The following is a 22,332-nucleotide window of genomic DNA, read 5'->3' as shown; positions in this document are numbered from 1 at the left end:
TGTTGGAATTGATGACTTTGGGGTGGGCTGGTACATTACTTCGGTATTGGGAGTTGAGTTATTCTATTTGTTTTGTACTTAGCCTTGGAGCGAATTTAGTGCATTTTAAGGTGAATCAGGTGGAAAGCCATTGGAAAGATCCTCCCTGGACATCATTGTGGTATGCAACCACGACTTGCAAACTCCATGAAGATGGTAGGTTTTCTTGGCTCATGCTTCTTCTTGGGCTTTCCAAATCCATGACGGTAATCTCTATTATCTTTGGGCAGTTTTGTAGCACTCTTGTTTTATATCATGATTATTCACTCATGTTGCTACTGCGCTCTTACCCGATTGAGACTTGGAAGCTACACATACTCATTCTCGTCCATGTTTTGCAGGGATCGAATTTGAGGACAAATCCTTTTCAAGAGGGGGAGAATGATGTAATATGTATAGCCATGATGATGATCCAATTGTGCCATAATGATGTGGTTGAGGTTGATACTGCGGTCGCTGCGGTCGAGGTTGATATTAATGTTGTAATTTCGAGGACGAAATTCTTCCAAGAAAGGGAGGATGATGCAATCCAAATTACCATGGTGACGACTAAAGTGTTCAAGCCGAGGAGACCCAAATTGAAGTCCGAAAGGATGTGGATTGAAGCCCAAGATTTGGAAGAACAAGTCTAGCAGCCCAAATTAGGACTTCTAGAAGCTCTAGTGTGAACATGAGGGGCTGGACTAATGTGAACGAAGGAAGCTTCCCTTTTTATGTTTTCTAGGCTTATTGAAGGCTATTTTGACTTTCAATATGTGTAGTGGCTTTCTAGGCTTCTAGGAGTATGCATTTTGTAGTCTTCTATGCACCTAGAAGACTACACTTCTATTTATTTCTTTTGACTAGTATATTTTAAGAACCTTATTTAAAGGTGCTTGTAATTGATTTGGAGAAACCTATCTTTGAATATTGAATATTATTGAAACCCTTTAGTCTTGAATGACTAGTGTTAATTTGGTGGACTCCAAATTGTATAACCCCCGTTTGATCTAACAGTTTGCAAGAGATGGCTATTCTCTTGAGGATTGTTCGAATAGGATAGGTGCCTTTTGATCCTTTTGGGAGGTAACTAGGACTAGTTCTTCTAGTTGTTGTCCAATTGTTATTCAAATTGTGTCTTCTTTCTATCTTTGTTATTTTTCTTGCATCATTTGGTATCAAGAGCCAGTCATATATTTGTCCCTACAAATCTAGTCCTTGTTTTGTATCAAACTTTATTTAACAAAAAAAAAAACTGTTTTGGACGAATTTCTTAGTGTTCTTAGGGTTAAACTTCTTGATAGTTGTTGTTTTGGATGAAATTCGTGTTACTTGGAGTATTTGGGTGTTCTTGATCTGTTGGTGAATCTGATTTTGTTTTGTGTTTGAAGACATGTGTTCTTGGATGTTCATAAGTTCAAGAAAAAGTTCATGAACTATTATTTTAAAGTCTCCAATCGTGCCATTAGTTTAGGTATCTTGGGTGATCCATGGTGATATTTGGAAACTAGGCATCAAGATGGTCATTTTGGTATATCATTTGAAGTGTTTTGAATACTTGTGTTCTTGAGTGTTCATAAATATTTTGTGAATGTTCATGTGTGTTCTTGATAATTTCAGATTTACTTTGTTTGATCTAATTTTGGTGATAAGTTAAGCTTTCAAGGTGTTAGGGAGTGTGAAAGCTATTTGGGAAGTCAAAGGGACTAGTCCAGAGTTAATTCCCAAGGAGTTGGTGCATTGAACCCCTCCAAAACGTGGAGAAAGGGGCTGCACTCATTAGGAGAAGTCAAAAATCAGTTTGGGGTGTGTGAAAGGGAGTAGAGGCAAACAAATAGTCAAACCATTAATTGACACAAGTTCCCAAGTCAATTCTTGGGAAGACTAACAGTCACCTTGAGAAAAGAGTGTCCAAGTTCCTAATCACCTCTTAGGAAAATGAGAAGTCAAGTTTGCAAGTCCCTAGTCATCTTTTGGGAAGACGAGAAGCTACATTGAAACTTGTAGTAATTAAATTCCAAGACAAGTTGGTCAAAGGATATTAATTAGCAAGACTTAAGGGGCTGTCTTGCACATTTTCCGTGCTAATTCTTTCAAGCTTTTCTCGTTTTAACTCGTCGTGAATTGTTTGACTCAAGTACGCCACAATTAAAAGAGTCGTCCGACTGTAGAGTCCATAATCTCACTCTAATCCCGAAGAGGTAGCATCTTTTGTATAATTTTGGAGATTGAATAGGAGTTGGTCAATTCTGAGGAAGCCAGTAACAAGACGGAGTGAACCAAACCTATTGTATCATTGAGTGAACCGAGGGCCACCAAAATAAAGTAAGGGAGTGAGTAAGGTGATTTTTAACTCATAACCTTTTCTTTGAGCTTTGTTATGCAGGTATGATAGACCAAGGTGCAATGAGGACTAAACCCGTTCAATCAGAAGTAAGAACTAGATGGCTTACACAAAGGAGAGGACCACTATTTCCAAGAAAAGGAGAGAGATTGCCTAAGACAAGGTTTCAATAATTGAAGGTGAATGTTTGTGGGTATAATGGCTTTGATCTAGAGCTTGACGATTTGTGTGACTCCACATTCATCTCTCCTTATGCGGCTGATTGGTTGAATTTGACATGGGTTAAAAAGAGATATCCATATGACTATAATGGGTATCAAGTTGAGTGGATGGTCAAGGTGGTAATATCTCATGGAGATTATGTTGAAACGGTCCGATGTGATGTGTTTCCCCTAAAAATAAGTCACTTATGCTTTGGACAGCCCTGGTTTCGAAAACACGATGCTCCAAATGTACGAGATTGGATAAGCTATGTCATAGATGAGGAAGGATGGCCTCTCTTTCCATTCCCACTTCCGAAAGAAAATCCCAATAGTGCATATGTCACTTCTATGCCTATAGGGGAGTGTAATGCCATGCAAAATGGGAAGTCCGGGTTGACTGGAATGAGTAGGCTGCCACAAAAGAAACAAGAGAATTGAATTGAAAAGAACATGAGAGAAAAGAAAAATAATGAAGTAGATGAAGTTCTTCACTCTGACACTCACAATCTTTCTTTTTCCTCTAGTTTCTTGAATTCTTTTGTAGGTACCGATGAAAACAAGCTAGAAAGTGAGCCTCCGACAATGGAAAATCATGTAGAGGATGCAATGACTTCGGAAGAGTTGATTTGCCGAAAAGAGGAACTTGAAGGTAAAGAGAACCATTCTTGTGAGCTTGAAGGTAAGTTGACTAAATTCACTACTTTAGATGCTAATGTTGAGCATGCTGATTGTGTGAGTATGAGTAAGGAATTATCTTGTGTGGGCTTAAAATCTTCTTTGTCTTGTGATGATAAGTTGAATGAATCTTGTGGAGATACACTAGTTGTTCTTGGTTGTGATCCTGAAACTTAAACTTCTTGTGCGTTTAATATGATGAAAACTAGTGTTGACACTTATGATGAGAGTCTTAATGCAAAAGACACAACATCTGTGGGTGAAAGGAGTGAAAACAAGTTGATTGATTTTAGCGTCTTGTCTTTAGAAAGCAATTTGAACCTTGTGTGTGTGTGAGCAATATTCCATTATTAGTCGATGAGTATTCTGGATATGATGGAATTGTTGGCCATAAATGTGATTGTTTGGAATTAGGCACACCGCCCATGTTTGATAAGGAAGAAAGCAATTCATCTTTAAGTCTTTATGATGTTGAATCTTCGCATGATAATGAAATTGACATGAATGATGAGTTTGAACATGTGAACTTGGATGAGACCTTTCTTGTGAAACTATTGTTACTTGGAGATGCTTGTTTGTTTAATGATGAGTTTGAGTTTCTTAATACTCTTTCTTGTGATGGAATTAACTCCTTGTTGGATAGTTCACTTGATAGAGGACATTGTCTTGGAAAGGAAAATGTGGAAAGTTGCTTAAGTAATAAATCTTCTTTGTGTGGTCCAAATCGTGATCTTGTGCTTAATAGTATTCATGATTGTGAAAGTGAACTTACTGATGGTGAAGTGACCTTAAGTAGCACTTTTCTTTACTATTTGTTTGCATATGATGAGGGTCATGATTGTTTTAGGAGCTTTTGTGATGTGGAGGACTTAAAGTGTGACTTTGAGTGTGCTAGACGTGTAGGAAGTGATCTTGAAGAGGATTGGGAAAGTAGTGCAGAATTCTTTAATAGTGAAGAAGAATGTAAGGATGAGTTCTCACTAGGAGCAGAATTTGAGTTGAAATCTCTAGGTGTGATTTTTGAAGCGGAAAAGGAATGTAGAATGGTGGATGCTAGTTCTAGTGTCTATTACTTTACATATTGTGATCCTTACATGGATAACTCACTTGAGATAGGCTATACCAAATTCCATAGCTTGAAATGTGGAAGTTATGCATTTGAACCTTGGGATTGTATGTCACGACTCAACCCCGTAGGCCATGACTAGTGCCCGTATTGGACACCCAAACGTACCTAATAGCCCTAGCTAGCATATTAGCAGAGTATATCAATATAAACTTCAATTGGCGTTACTAAATATCGCATAGGCACAAGTATAACACGTAGAAGCCGATAAGGCCATCACAGATCATAACAACCCAAAAGCATATACAGAACCCACATGTGTGTCTACAGACCTCTACAGAACATAACAGAATCATAAGACGGGACAGGGCCCCGTCGTACCCCTGAATGGCGTATATATACACAATAACAGAAGGTTATACCAAGATGTAGGCTCCGGATAAAAGAGCGCTCCAAAATAGCGGAATAAAGTCCTAAGCGGGCGGATCAGCAAACCTGTCGTCTGTACCTGCGCGGCATGAAAACGCAGTACCCGAAGAAAGGGGGTCAGTACGGAATATGTACCGAGTATGTAAAGCAGGGAGTGTAGTAAACAAGCCAGAACAGAAATCGAAAATGTGAGTATGAACATAATAGGTATAGAACGTACCCGGCCCAATAGGGGTCTCGGTGGTATAAGTACATCATAATCATATGCATGAACATATATAATTATATGCCAATATCACAAACCGTACTCGGCCCATTACGGGACTCGGTAATATAAGCAAATCACACCATATGCATACACACATATATATTTATATATAAATACCGTACCCGGCCCTCTAGTGAGGGACTCGGTGAATGGAATCATCAGATGCCCTCCTGGCCACCGTAGCGCGTCATCACATCAACACATCACCACATCCTCATCAGATATACATATACATACCGTACCCGACCCTCTAGTGAGGGACTCGGTGAATAATGCAGTAGAAAGTGCACGATAACATACCCGGCGCGGGACTCGGTGAAAGAGATCATAGCACATGCACGAACAGAGTAGTGAGAAACTGATGCACATAATCAAGACTCAATGAAATGATCGAACGTATTATCAGAGTATTCATAGCGGATCTCTCACATCACATATTTTTGTCAGAATACTTATACCGGAATACTTGTATCAAATACTCGTATCAAATGATTCATATCAAAATATTCATACCAGAATACTTATGTGCGAATGCTTATGTCGGAACATTTACATCAAACTACTTATGTCAGAAAACTTATATCAAAATGCTTATACCGGAATGTTCGTAGCGGAGATCTTATGTCAAAGAGGGCGTACAATTCATAACAAACTTGGAGTGGTTAGAATACCACCATTTAGTAGTCGGAACGGTAACCAAGAGTTTCCTTTAATTATCGTATAGAAGTAAGTCAAGTAGAACAATAGGAAGGGATTCGGGAATGGTGGACCCACCTCGGGTCAAATGAGGTGGCGTACATAATTTTACGTATTTTACACTTCCTAATATCCCTTATGAAAGTTTTAAAGTAATCGAGTCCTATTTGCTCAAGTTCTAGGTGTTTAGACAACTTTTCTAATCATTAGCAACATAATCGATTCAATTCCACTGAATGAAAAAGGGAGAAATTTAATCGTGGATTGCGAAGAGTAGAGTCATCCCCGGGGTCCAAATTCAAACCTAACACGTCTAGGACATGCCAAGAGAAGAAAAGGTGGAGCTTTACATACCTTTCTTGCCTTTTTCGATCGCCAAAGCTCAAATCCCGTTTCGACAAAAACCTACAAATGGTCACATTTACCAATTACTATTCATAAGGCTTAAAGTTCCAATTTTGATTTAGTATTTCTCTACCGAAATTTCGGCAGCACCTCCCCTATAAATACAACATCCCCGAGAATTCAACTCGGCCAAATTCATCAACACAACACCCAAAGCAACATCAAGAATCACAACAAAAATACATTCTAACATAAATGTTCCTTTTTTCTACATTGTGCAATAACTCCCATTCCAACATAACAACCAATCTTTCATGCCAATATGGATTAGTATCCTTCCAAATCCATCAACTAACATAATAATCCACATTTAGAACTTCACTCCCATAATTACACAAAACTATATTAAAATCACATAATTTTCCATAACCATTTTTCTATAAATTTTTATACCAACTTGAACCATTATTCTTCCATTTCCATCACAAGGCCACAACAACACAATTAACATAACAAATAAATTTTTTACCATCCTTCTTCATCCACACAATTTTCGGCCATACACACATATGCCTATAACACACAATTTTTCATACTCTACATTCCTTTCCCCATTCTACAACACATATATATATATATATATATATATATATATATATATATATATATATATATATATATTTCTTTCAAGACAAAAGGAGTAAAATCTTACCTTTCTCAAGAAAATTCCACTTGCCAACACAAGCACTTTCTTTCCTTAAAAATTATACCACGTTGAAGAGGGCCCTTAAATTAGTGAGAATACTAGAAAATTATAATTTTTGAGTCAAGAATTGGTGGCCTAAAATTTTTTCCTTTCTCTCCTTGCTTGGCCGAAATTCTCCTTCTTTTTTACTCTTGTTTCTTGTTCTCTCCTTCTAGTTTTGTCTTGAAACTTCTAATGTTTCATGACAATTAAATGGTCCTTATATTTAATTACCACATGGATAATTTCCATGGGCTTGGGCTTGGCCATGTTGGCCGGCCACCCCTTGCAAATTTGGACCTAATTTATTTATTTTTTTCATTTTTTTTGGGCCAACCCGGTTGGTCCCGAATTGGGCCTAGCCCACAGACCTTACGACCTTAAAACGTCCATATCTCCTTGTACCGACGTCACCTGGGAACCCACGACCTATGGATGGAAAGCTAATTCAATTATCTACAACTTCTATTTCCTGGTATTGTTCCAAATTCCAAACATATAATACAGTTTTTGCCCCCCAAAGTCAGGTCACCCGAAAACGTTTTCTTAAATATATTCCTTTGCAGGACTTCCACTTTGATTTGGCCCAGGGGACCTTCTTGAGTTGTGTTTAACTTCACATATGTGATTCATATAATTTGTCACATGTCCCAAAAAATATCTTGACGTGTGGGCCCCCACCTCAGCTTACAATTAATCCGACGTTCAAAAATACGGGATATAACATCCTCCCCCCCCTTTAGAACATTCGTCCTCGAATGTTAGATTAGTCTTATAGGGTCTGAAAGTGCTTCGGGGGAGTTTCTTCCTTTCCTTCGAGCTTTTTCCAAACGTTACCATTACTATCCCCTCTTTACTACTCGCTTTCTTTCTATTCCCGAGCATCGCTATACTTAGGGCTTTCCAACCTTAACTAGTGGTGGAATCAGTATCCGTCTACTTGCAACATCTGTACCATAGCTTTCGCTTCGTCTTCTAGATTTCGTTCAGTCGATGTTTTTCATATATCGCAACACTGACTGCTGGGGCCCACCTGTCGATCGATACAGTCATAACTGAGATGTCATTTGCACACAAATACACTTATTACCATTTCACTTACAATTCATTTCCCAAACACTATTCAGACTCTTCCTGATCCCAGAACTGTGTCACGCTTCCTTTTTCTCCGCCGATCGGGCCCGCCTTAGCCTACCCGACCTATTTAGGGTTTCCAACCATTCAGTACATTCCAGTTTACTTTGAGTCGCCCCATATTTTCCATCTATATTTTGTATCTACATTTATGAAAATTTCAGTATGCTTCCTAGGGGTCACCCATCCCAGAATTTCTCTGGCCCTAGCAAGCTTAACCTCGGAACTTTAGTGAATTTTGATACGTTAGTGCTGACGTAATCGCGCCCACTACCCCGCACGAGCTTTGTCACGTAACTTTAGGCAGGTCGGGGTTTTAACAAATTTTTTGAAAATTTTCTTAGTGGGTCCCACTCCGATTCGAAGGAGGTCTTTTATTTCCCTTACTTAAGGGATTACCGAATTAGTCCTTTAAACTCTTAACGTTCACCTTTTATTACTATGAATAGTTACCTCTGAGGATCCTATCATTTCAGGTTTTACCCAGATTCTATTAGCAACTAGGAGGGGAAAATATATCCCAAGATAGCGCCTAGACTTATCAATGCATATATATATATATATTTCGAGAAAAGGTCAACAATGTACCTGCGTCCGCGTCTGATGGTGCTCCTGGGTCCTGTTGACTGGGCAAGGCATAGATACGGTGCGAAGGACCGCTAGAACTGGAACCACCGCCGCGACCTCTCCCGCGGCCTGCTGGTATCGACGCACTCTGCTCCGCAGGGCGCATGGCTATGGAAGGGGAAGATGTGCCAGCAACTGACCCGGTGGGCTGGGCTGAACCACCTGAACCACCCCTAAACGGGCACTCTCTCATAATATGGCGTCGACGGCCACAAGAAAAACAAGCATCCGTAGTATAACGACATTCTCCGAAGTGGGACTTACCACAGCGAGAACATCGGGGCAGGGGTGGCCTCGTCTGATCTGGACCTCTGCTCGTCCGTGAGTCTGAAACCCTGGAGCTCTGGCCTGCTCCTGAATACCCTGCATAATCTGGTCTTCGGCCCGAGGGCTGTGGGGGTGTGCTCCGTGCTGGGTGGGAAGAATATCTGCTACCCTGCCGCAGAGATGGTCTGCTCCGTAACTCCTCAGAATACCCAGCTGATCTGGCCCTCTTGGGCCGACTCTCATCCTGAATCCTATCGGGCTGACGCCCCTTATGCCGGTCCTCCATGCCCTGGGCGTGCGCCTGTATACGGGCGATATCCATGCCGGTCTGAGCGGCCAGCACCAGACAACTATCGATCAAATAGTCATCCAGCCCCACTATATAACGGTGCATCCTATCAGTCATAGTAGTTACCATGGCAGGTGCATACCTAGCTAATGAGTCAAACTCTAGGCTATACTCCCGGACACTCCTACCATTCTGTCTCAGTAGCAGAAATCTGTCGGCCCTAGCCCGCCGTAGCACCGGAGGTAGAAAATGACCAAGAAAAGCCTCAGTAAACTCATCCCAAACTGCTGGGGGGGCACCGTCGCCTCTAGATAACTCCCACGACTCGTACCAATTAGCTGCTACATCATACAACCGATACGAAGCTAACTCAACTAACTCTGTTGCAGAAGCCTTAATCAAATGTAACGTGCGCCGCATTTTCCTGATAAACTCCTCTGGATCCTCCTCAGGCTTTGTCCTGAAGAACTCTGGAGGACTACATGTCAAGAACTCACGGGCCCTGGAACTATCACGTCTATCCGCACGATCACCCACAAATCCGTGCCTGTGAACCTGCTCCGCCATCAATCTGGTCAACAACTGGACCGCATCTCGCATAGCCCTATACATCTCCCCTGGCTGTGGAGCTGGAGGCTCGGGTACTGAAACCCAGGAGCTAACGGTGGAGTCGCCCCCTGATCAGCAGCTACGGCTGCCCCAATCTCCTCCGGTAAGGGCGGTGTAACAGAACCGGCCGATGGGGGTATATCCTCCGGTACAGGCCGGGTACGGGCCCTGGTAACTCTCTGGGCCCGTCTGGTCTCTCCTACCTCCATCATCGCTTTGCCCTTCTGGGCAGCCGTTGCCTTCTTCGGAGGCATTGCTGAAAACATAATAAATTGTTAGAAAGGAATCATCCTACCAATACAGTTCTATCGCACGATCTAAGATCCAAAGAAGGGTAACATCCTAGATGTCCTGTAGCCTCCTGTTTTTAGATGTGGTGCACGACACACCGATAAACAAGACTCTACTAGACACGGTCTGTAGACACTCCGAGGACGGACTGCTCTGATACCACTTTTGTCACGACCCAACCCCGTAGGCCATGACTAGTGCCCGTATTGGACACCCAAACGTACCCAATAGCCCTAGCTAGCATATTAGCAGAGTATATCAATATAAACTTCAATTGGCGTTACTAAATATCGCATAAGCACAAGTACAACACGTAGAAGCCGATAAGGCCATCACAGATCATAACAACCCAAAAGCATATACAGAACCCACATGTGTGTCTACAGACCTCTACAGAACATAACAGAATCATAAGACGGGACAGGGCCCCGTCGTACCCCTGAATGGCGTATATATACACAATAACAGAAGGCTATACCAAGATGTAGGCTCCGGATAAAAGAGCGCTCCAAAATAGCAAAATATAGTCCTAAGCGGGCGGATCAGCAAACCTGTCGTCTGTACCTGCGCGGCATGAAAACGCAGCCCCCGAAGAAAGGGGGTCAGTACGGAATATGTACCGAGTATGTAAAGCAGGGAGTGTAGTAAACAAGCCAGAACAGAAATCGAAAATGTGAGTATGAACATAATAGGTATAGAACGTACCCGGCCCAATAGGGGTCTCGGTGGTATAAGTACATCATAATCATATGCATGAACATATATAATTATATGCCAATATCACAAACCGTACCCGGCCCATTACGGGACTCGGTAATATAAGCAAATCACACCATATGCATGCACACATCTATATTTATATATAAATACCGTACCCGGCCCTCTAGTGAGGGACTCGGTGAATGGAATCATCAGATGCCCTCCTGGCCGCCGTACCGCGTCATCACATCAACACATCACCACATCCTCATCAGATATACATATACATACCGTACCCGACCCTCTAGTGAGGGACTCGGTGAATAATGCAGTAGAAAGTGCACGATAACATACCCGGCCCGGGACTCGGTGAAAGAGATCATATCACATGCACGAGCAGAGTAGTGAGAAACTGATGCACATAATCAAGACTCAATGAAGTGATCGAACGTATTATCAGAGTATTCATAGCGGATCTCTCACATCACATATTTTTGTCAGAATACTTATACCGGAATACTTGTATCAAATACTCGTATCAGATGATTCATATCAAAATATTCATACCAGAATACTTATGTGCAAATGCTTATGTCGGAACATTTACATCAAACTACTTATGTCAGAAAACTTATATCAAATTGCTTATACCGGAATGTTCGTAGCGGAGATCTTATGTCAAAGAGGGCGTACAATTCATAACAAACTTGGAGTGGTTAGAATACCACCATTTAGTAGTCGGAACGGTAACCAAGAGTTTCCTTTAATTATCGTATAGAAGTAAGTCAAGTAGAACAATAGGAAGGGATTCGGGAATGGTGGACCCACCTCGGGTCAAATGAGGTGGCGTACATAATTTTACGTATTTTACACTTCCTAATATCCCTTATGAAAGTTTTAAAGTAATCGAGTCCTATTTGCTCAAGTTCTAGGTGTTTAGACAACTTTTCTAATCATTAGCAACATAATCGATTCAATTCCACTGAATGAAAAAGGGAGAAATTTAATCGTGGATTCCGAAGTGTAGAGTCATCCCCGGGGTCCAAATTCAAACCTAACACGTCTAGGACATGCCAAGAGAAGAAAATGTTACACCCCGCGTTTTCAGAGCACGAGTATGACATTGAACTCACCGTAGTAATGGAGTGTCGGAGACGTCCCATAATGTTTTGAAAAGCACAAGTCATGGAAAGTACATAACAACGAAGAAAAAGGGTGAATTGCGATATCGTAAGCCGTAATCGGGAAAGAGTATTTTGAAACGCGAGAACATGGCCATTATTAGTATAATAAGGGATAAACATCATGTATGGAGAGTTTCGGAATATTTCGAGATCGAGGGAATTGAAGAAAATAAGTTCGACGAAAATTTGAGAAATACCGGAAAGATTTTTAGTCAACTTTGGAGGGATATATATATCCATGTATATTTGGAGTTTTAAGGCGTTTCAAAAGCCTAAAATGAAGTTCGTCGAGTCTAGTTTGTAATGCAACAAACCGCTTGTTGATAGGACCTCGGAATAGAGAATTATAGACGTTACAAACTGAACTGCCGACGCAGAAACAGCACTGCTACAGTACAGCTACAGTACCGCTGCAGTACTATAGCTACAGTGCCCGTCTCAGCCCCTATAAAAAGGGGAAAACCCCCATTTTTCTGCATCAAAAACCTCTGGAAATTTCCAGAAAGTTCAGCCATCAAAGGGCTCTCAAATCTCATACAAAATCAAAGATTTTGAGCAAAATTTCAAGCTACAAGTACTAATCGAAGTCCGGGCAACGCATAGTCACAAATATAATTTCATTTTGGAGTTGGAGGAGCTTGGGAGCAAGTGAAAAATTGAAGATTTTGTTACTTTGGTAATACAAGGTATGAATCGTTAAATTTCTTTCTTTATCAACATGGATTAAGAAATAATTGCAAGAATAAGGTGATAGTTTGTTGTATTGATGTTGTTGAATTATGGATTGAGGTTTGAAGAAAATTTTGGATAAAATATGTATATAATCATCTTGTAGAATGTTGAAGATGTTGTTATTGATGTGTTGGCATTAATTTCAACTTCCTTACGAAAGTAAAGATTATTAAATAGTTGTATCACAAGTGGGTTGGTTGAGAAATTTGGAAAATAGTGTGTGGGTTGTTTTATGGCATATGTTGGTGTTGGAAATGATTTTACGACTATTGGTATTGTTGTTGATGTTGTTGGTTATTGAATTGGAATTTCGGGCGAGGCATATAAACAGGGGAAATGCTGCCCGAATTTCGACAGAACCTAAAAGGATTTCAATTAAAGTTTCGAGTTGAGCTTATGATGACGATGATTCTAATAATAGTATGAATGATTGTATATGTAGATTACGAGGCTACGAATAATTCTTAAGAGAGGTGCAAGACGGGAAGTAAGTTAGAAGTTGAGAACTTTCTTCCAGGTATGTTAAGGCTCGTCCCTTTCTTTCAAGGCATGATTCCTATGATTATAATTCCATAAATGTGTTCATAGCCTCCTTATTTCCAAAAGTTAGATGTTCATGATTCCAAGGCATAACCCCTTCCTAATAATTCATGAATGTTTTTTTTCAAAATGTTCGTATTTCCTAAACCAGAGGTTTATGACTCCGTAAGCTTTTATGACAACAACGAGGGATATGTTTTACAATGACAACGATGATGTCAAAAGTGAGAATATCATTTTGATGACTATGATGAGAACCATCTTATGTTTAAAGGTTTCAAGTTTATGATTTCAATGACGATATGAGAATGTCGAGCTATTTATTGATTCCCCAATCTATTCATGGATGGTGACTTTATTTCTACATCTTCCAAAGTATATGAATTGATGCCTTATGAGATTTACGAACCTATTCTATGTTTTCTCTTAATTCTATTCTTCATCGATAGTCTCACCTTAAAATAATTGTTCCTTCAAGGTGAGACAAAGCGACCACGATTGTTCCATAATGTAATCGGAGGTCACCGACCTTACGTCACTCCGATGGCTACATGATTTTCTTTGGGCTCTCTTGCGTGCTTATATGATATACGTATATAAGACATGTATATGTATATAAGATATGTATATGTATATAAAAATATATATGTAAATATAAGATATGTATACGAACCTGGAATGGGAAGGGAAACATGTTTCATTGCTACCTGATCAGCTGGCTTATCATCCCGGACGCGGGGTGCCCGGACGCGGGATATATGGGTGAGCCGGTGTATATCGGCGCTATGTGGGTGAGCCGACATTGCTCGGCGCTATGATATGACCTACCATGTCATGACCAGACATGCTATGATAAGATATGCTATGGTAAGCTATACTATGACATGATATGCTATGATCTACCACGACAGGACATGATATGACAAGCTATGCTATGCTATGACATGCTAATCTATGGTGAGACATGCTATGACACGCTATGCTATGACACGACACGCTATAACATGCTATGCTATGATATGATATACTATAGCCTGACATACTATGACACGATATACTATAACGCGATATGCTACGACAAGACAAGATAAGATATGATACGATATGATACGAAATGATAATACATGACATGGTATAAGTTTTATTTTCTATGTCCTATGACTCCATGACATTATTAATTATACACTATGTTATTGCTGGTGTTATCTTCCATGTCTTACATACTCGGTACACTATTCGTACTGACGTCCCTTCTTGTGGACGCTGCGTTTCATGCCGCGCAGGTCAGCGGACAGGTGGACTTGATCCTTAGGAGCTCTACCAGCGGTACTCTACAGCGCTCCAGTTGTTCCGGAGCCTCACTTCAGTGGTACTATTTTGTGTATGTATTCTCGGGCACGACAGTACTCGGCCCTTTCTATGTATAAGCGTACTATGTCTAGAGGCTCGTAGACAGATATGTACAGTCAGTCAGGTACAGTTAGATATATGGTGTTGTAGTATGTTAATGTTGTTGTATAAAGTGATAACGAAGTTTACTAGTCTATGTCCATAATGACGCTACTAATGTTAATGTTCAAAAAAAATATGGCACCGTTCATACGGCTTGCTAAGAGGTAAAGGCAAAACGATAGACAAGGGGTGGTCGGTACAAGTATCGGGTACTCGTCACGGTCCCTAGTTGGGTCGTGACAGAAAAGGTGGAGCTTTACATACCTTTCTTGCCTTTTTCGATCGCCAAAGCTCAAATCCCGTTTCGTCAAAAACCTACAAATGGTCACATTTACCAATTACTATTCATAAGGCTTAAAGTTCCAATTTTGATTTAGTATTTGTCTACCGAAATTTCGGCAACACCTCCCCTATAAATACAACATCCCCGAGAATTCAACTCGGCCAAATTCATCAACACAACACCCAAAGTAACACCAACAACATCAAGAATCACAACAAAAATACATTCTAACATAAATGTTCCTCTTTTCTACATTGTGCAATAACTCCCATTCCAACTTAACAACCAATCTTTCATGCCAATATGGATTAGTATCCTTCCAAATCCATCAACTAACATAATAATCCACATTTAGAACTTCACTCCCATAATTACACAAAACTATATTAAAATCACATAATTTCCCATAACCATTTTTCTATAAATTTTTATACCAACTTGAACCATTATTCTTCCATTTCCATCACAAGGCCACAACAACACAATTAACATAACAAATAAAATTTTTACCATCCTTCTTCATCCACACAATTTTCGGCCATACACACATATGCCTATAACACACAATTTTTCATACTCTACATTCCTTTCCTCATTCTACAACATATATATATATATATATATTTCTTTCAAGACAAAAGGAGTAAAATCTTACCTTTCTCAAGAAATTTCCACTTGCCAACACAAGCACTTTCTTTCCTTAAAAATTATACCACGTTGAAGAGGGCCCTTAAATTAGTGAGAATACTAGAAAATTATAATTTTTGAGTCAAGAATTGGTGGCCTAAAAGTTTTTCCTTTCTCTCCTTGCTTGGCCGAAATTCTCCTTCTTTTTTGCTCTTGTTTCTTGTTTTCTCTCCTTCTAGTTTTGTCTTGAAACTTCTAATGTTTCATGACAATTAAATGGTCCTTATATTTAATTACCACATGGATAATTTCCATGGGCTTGGGCTTGGCCATGTTGGCCGGCCACCCCTTGAAAATTTGGGCCTAATTTATTTTTTTTTTTCATTTTTTTTTTGGGCCAACCCGGTTGGTCCCGAATTGGGCCTAGCCCACAGACCTTTCGACCTTAAAACGTCCATATCTCCTTGTACCGACGTCACCTGGGAACCCACAACCTATGGATGGAAAGCTAATTCAATTATCTACAATTTCTATTTCCTGGTATTGTTCCAAATTCCAAACTTATAATACAGTTTTTGCCCCCCAAAGTCAGGTCACCCGAAAACTTTTTCTTAAAAATATTCGTTTGGAGGACTTCACTTTGATTTGGCCCAGGGGCCCTTCTTGAGTTGTGTTTAACTTCACATATGTGATTCATATAATTTGTCACATGTCCCAAAAAAAATCTTGACGTGTGGGCCCCCACCTCAGCTTACAATTAATCCGACGTTCAAAAATACGGGATATAACATCCTCCCCCCCTTTAGAACATTCGTCCTCGAATGTTAGATTAGTCTTATAGGGTCTGAAAGTGCTTCGGGGGAGTTTCTTCCTTTCCTTCGAGCTTTTTCCAAACGTTACCATTACTATCCCCTCTTTAGTACTCGCTTTCTTTCTATTCCCGAGCATCGCTATACTTAGGGATTTCCAACCTTAACTAGTGGTGGAATCAGTATCCGTCTACTTGCAACATTTGTACCATAGCTTTCGCTTCGTCTTCTAGATTTCGTTCAGTCGATGTTTTTCATATATCGCAACACTGACTTCTGGGGCCCACCTGTTGATCGATACAGTCATAACTGAGATGTCATTTGCACACATATACACTTATTACCATTTCACTTAGAATTCATTTCCCAAACACTATTCAGACTCTTCCTGATCCCAGAATTGTGTCACGCTTCCTTTTTCTCCGCCGGTCGGGCCCGCCTTAGCCTACCCGACCTATTTAGGGTTTCCAACCATTCAGTACATTCCAGTTTACTTTGAGTCGCCCCATATTTTCCATCTATATTTTGTATCTACATTTATGAAAATTTCAGTACGCTTCCTAGGGGTCACCCATCCCAGAATTTCTCTGGCCCTAGCACGCTTAACATCGGAACTTTAGAGAATTTTGATACGTTAGTGCTGACGTAATCGCGCCCACTACCCCGCACGAGCTTTGTCACGTAATTTTAGGCAGGTCGGGGTTTTAACAAATTTTTCGAAAATTTTCTTAGTGGGTCCCACTCCGATTCGAAGGAGGTCTTTTATTTCCCTTACTTAAGGGATTACCGAATTAGTCCTTTAAACTCTTAACGTTCACCTTTTATTAGTATGAATAGTTACCTCTGAGGATCCTATCATTTCAGGTTTTACCCAGATTCTATTAGCAACTAGGAGGGGAAAATATATCCCAAGATAGCGCCTAGACTTATCAATGCATATATATATATATATATATATATATATATATATATTTCGAGAAAAGGTCAACAATGTACCTGCGTCCGCGTCTGATGGTGCTCCTGGGTCCTGTTGACTGGGCAAGGCATAGATACGGTGCGAAGGACCGCTAGAACTGGAACCCCCGCCGCGACCTCTCCCGCTGCCTGCTGGTATCGACACACTCTGCTCCGCACGGCGCATGGCTATGGAAGGGGAAGATGTGCCAGCAACTGACCCGGTGGGCTGGGCTGAACCACCCCTAAACGGGCACTCTCTCATAATATGGCGTCGACGGCCACAAGAAAAACAAGCATCCGTAGTATAACGACATTCTCCGAAGTGGGACTTACCACAGCGAGAACATCGGGGCAGGGTTGGCCTCGTCTGATCTGGACCTCTGCTCGTCCGTGAGTCTGAAACCCTGGAGCTCTGGCCTGCTCCTGAATACCCTGCATAATCTGGTCTTCGGCCCGAGGGCTGTGGGGGTGTGCTCCGTGCTGGCTGGGAAGAATATCTGCTACCCTGCCGCAGAGATGGTCTGCTCCGTAACTCCTCAGAATACCCAGCTGATCTGGCCCTCTTAGGCCGACTCTCATCCTGAATCCTATCGGGCTGACGCCCCTTATGCCGGTCCTCCATGCCCTGGGCGTGCGCCTGTATACGGGCGATATCCATGCCGGTCTGAGCGGCCAGCACCAGACAACTATCGATCAAATAGTCATCCAGCCCCACTATATAACGGTGCATCCTATCAGTCATAGTAGCTACCATGGTAGGTGCATACCTAGCTAATGAGTCAAACTCTAGGCTATACTCCCGGACACTCCTACCATTCTGTCTCAGTAGCAGAAATCTGTCGGCCCTAGCCCGCCGTAGCACCGGAGGTAGAAAATGACCAAGAAAAGCCTCAGTAAACTCATCCCAAACTGCTGGGGGGGCACCGTCGCCTCTAGATAACTCCCATGACTCGTACCAATTAGCTGCTACATCATACAACCGGTACGAAGCAACTCAACTGACTCTGTTGCAGAAGCCTTAATCAAATGTAACCTGTGCCGCATTTTCCTGATAAACTCCTCTGGATCCTCCTCAGGCTTTGTCCCGAAGAACTCTGTTGGACTACATGTCAAGAACTCACGGGCCCTGGAACTATCACGTCTATCCGCACAATCACCCACAAATCCGTGCCTGTGAACCTGCTCCGCCATCAATCTGGTCAACAACTGGACCGCATCTCGCATAGCCCTATACTCCTCCCCTGGCTGTGGAGCTGGAGGCTCGGGTACTGAAACCCCAGGAGCTAACGGTGGAGTCGCCCCCTGATCAGCAGCTACGGCTGCCCCAATCTCCTCCGGTAAGGGCGGTGTAACAGAACCGGCCGATGGGGGTATATCCTCCGGTACAGGCTGGGTACGGGCCCTGGTAACTCTCTGGGCCCGGCTGGTCTCTCCTACTTCCATCATCGCTTTGCCCTTCTGGGCAGCCGTTGCCTTCTTCGGAGGCACTGCTGAAAACATAATAAATTGTTAGAAAGGAATCATCCTACCAATACAGTTCTATCGCACGATCTAAGATCCAAAGAAGGGTAACATCCTAGATGTCCTGTAGCCTCCTGTTTATAGATGTGGTGCACGACACACCGATAAACAAGACTCTACTAGACACGGTCTGTAGACACTCCGAGGACGGACCGCTCTGATACCACTTTTGTCACGACCCAACCCCGTAGGCCATGACTAGTGCCCGTATTGGACACCCAAACGTACCCAATAGCCCTAGCTAGCATATTAGCAGAGTATATCAATATAAACTTCAATTGGCGTTACTAAATATCGCATAGGCACAAGTATAACACGTAGAAGCCGATAAGGCCATCACAGATCATAACAACCCAAAAGCATATACAGAACCCACATGTGTGTCTACAGACCTCTACAGAACATAACAGAATCATAAGACGGGACAGGGCCCCGTCGTACCCCTGAATGGCGTATATATACACAATAACAGAAGGCTATACCAAGATGTAGGCTCCGGATAAAAGAGCGCTCCAAAATAGCGAAATAAAGTCCTAAGCGGGCAGATCAGCAAACCTGTCGTCTGTACCTGCGCGGCATGAAAACGCAGCCCCCGAAGAAAGGGGGTCAGTACGGAATATGTACCGAGTATGTAAAGAAGGGAGTGTAGTAAACAAGCCAGAACAGAAATCGAAAATGTGAGTATAAACATAATAGGTATAGAACGTACCCGGCCCAATAGGGGTCTCGGTGGTATAAGTACATCATAATCATATGCATGAACATATATAATTATATGCCAATATCACAAACCGTACCCGGCCCATTACGGGACTCGGTAATATATGCAAATCACACCATATGCATGCACACATATATATTTATATATAAATACCGTACCCGGCCCTCTAGTGAGGGACTCGGTGAATGGATTCATCAGATGCCCTCCTGGCCGCCGTACCGCGTCATCACATCAACACATCACCACATCCTCATCAGATATACATATACATACCGTACCCGACCCTCTAGTGAGGGACTCGGTGAATAATGCAGTAGAAAGTGCACGATAACATACCCGGCCCGGGACTCGGTGAAAGAGATCATAGCACATGCACGAGCAGAGTAGTGAGAAACTGATGCACATAATCAAGACTCAATGAAGTGATCGAACGTATTATCAGAGTATTCATAGCGGATCTCTCACATCACATATTTTTGTCAGAATACTTATACCGGAATACTTGTATCAAATACTCGTATCAGATGATTCATATCAAAATATTCATACCAGAATACTTATGTGCGAATGCTTATGTCGGAACATTTACATCAAACTACTTATGTCAGAAAACTTATATCAAAATGCTTATACCGGAATGTTCGTAGCGGAGATCTTATGTCAAAGAGGGCGTACAATTCATAACAAACTTGGAGTGGTTAGAATACCATCAACTAACATAATAATCCACATTTAGAACTTCACTCCCATAATTACACCAAACTATATTAAAATCACATAATTTCCCATAACCATTTTTCTATAAATTTTGATACCAACTTGAACCATTATTCTCCATTTCCATCACAAGGCCACAACAACACAATTAACATAACAAATAAAATTTTTACCATCCTTCTTCATCCACACAATTTTCGGCCATACACACATATGCCTATAACACACAATTTTTCATACTCTACATTCCTTTCCTCATTCTACAACACACACATATATATATATATATATATATATATATATATATATATATATATATATATATATATATATATATATATATATATATATATATATTTCTTTCAAGACAAAAGGAGTAAAATCTTACCTTTCTCAAGAAATTTACACTTGCTAACACAAGCAATTTCTTTCTTTAAAAATTATACCACGTTGAAGAGGGCCCTTAAATTAGTGAGAATGCTAGAAAATTATAATTTTTGAGTCAAGAATTGGTGGCCTAAAATTTTTTCCTTTCTCTCCTTGCTTGGCCGAAATTCTCCTTCTTTTTTGCTCTTGTTTCTTGTTTTCTCTCCTTCTAGTTTTGTCTTGAAACTTCTAATGTTTCATGACAATTAAATGGTCCTTATATTTAATTACCACATGGATAATTTCCATGGGCTTGGGCTTGGCCATGTTGGCCGGCCACCCCTTGCAAATTTGGGCCTAATTTATTTTTTTTTTCATTTTTTTTTGGGCCAACCCGGTTGGTCCCGAATTGGGCCTAGCCCACAGACCTTTCGACCTTAAAACGTCCATATCGCCTTGTACCGACGTCACCTGGGAACCCACGACCTATGGATGGAAAGCTAATTAAATTATCTACAACTTCTATTTCCTGGTATTGTTCAAAATTCCAAACGTATAATACAGGGTTTGCCCCCCAAAGTCAGGTCACCCGAAAACGTTTTCTTAAAAATATTCGTTTGGAGGACTTCCACTTTGATTTGGCCCTAGGGCCCTTCTTGAGTTGTGTTTAACTTCACATATGTGATTCATATAATTTGTCACATGTCCCAAAAAAAATCTTGACGTGTGGGCCCCCACCTCAGCTTACAATTAATCCGACGTTCAAAAATACGGGATATAACATTGTAGTCATGATCTTAGAGGTAAAATTCTTCCTTTTGATAAGTTTGATTGCTTATTTGATTTTTGTGTGTGTTCTTGTCAAAGGAAAAGGCAAGAGAAGTATGAGACATCTGGTCATTACACTTGGTTTGATCCCTTTGATGTTTCTAAGATCAATGATGGCGCATATTCTTACCTCATGATTCATGCTTCTCTAGAGTACTCTTGTAGTAATTGGATACATCATTTTCACTCTTGTTTGTTGTTACTATTCGAGTTACTAGTTGATATTCGTGAGACATATGCTAACCTTGATGTGTTGACCATTTTTGTTTTTGACCCTGGAATTGATCATAAGGTTTATAACTTGTTGGAATTGATGACTTTGGGGTAGGCTGGTACATTATTTCAGTATTTGGAGTTGAGTTATTCTATTTGTTTTGTACTTAGCCTTGGAGCGAATTTAGTGTATTTTAAGGTGAATCAGGTGGAAAGCCATTGGAATGATCCTCCTGGACATCATTGTGGTATGCAACCACGACTTGCAAACTCCATGAAGATGGTAGGTTTTCTTGGCTCATGCTTCTTCTTGGGATTTCCAAATCCATGACGGTAATCTCTATTATCTTTGGGCAGTTTTGTAGCACTCTTGTTTTATATCATGATTATTCACTCATGTTGCTACTGCACTCTTACCCGATTGAGACTTGGAAGCTACACATACTCATTCTCGTCCATGTTTTGCAGGGATCGAATTTGAGGACAAATCCTTTTCAAGAGGGGGAGGATGATGTAATCCATATAGCCATGATGATGATCCAATTGTGCCATAATGATGTGGTTGAGGTTGATGCTGCGGTCGCTGTGGTCGAGGTTGATATTAATGTTGTAATTTCGAGGACGAAATTCTTCCAAGAAAGGGAGGATGATGCAATCCAAATTACCATGGTGACGAC

The sequence above is a fragment of the Lycium barbarum genome, chromosome 12 (assembly GCF_019175385.1).
Source record: "Lycium barbarum isolate Lr01 chromosome 12, ASM1917538v2, whole genome shotgun sequence".
Lineage (NCBI taxonomy): Eukaryota > Viridiplantae > Streptophyta > Magnoliopsida > Solanales > Solanaceae > Lycium > Lycium barbarum.
This window is presented reverse-complemented; position numbering follows the sequence as displayed.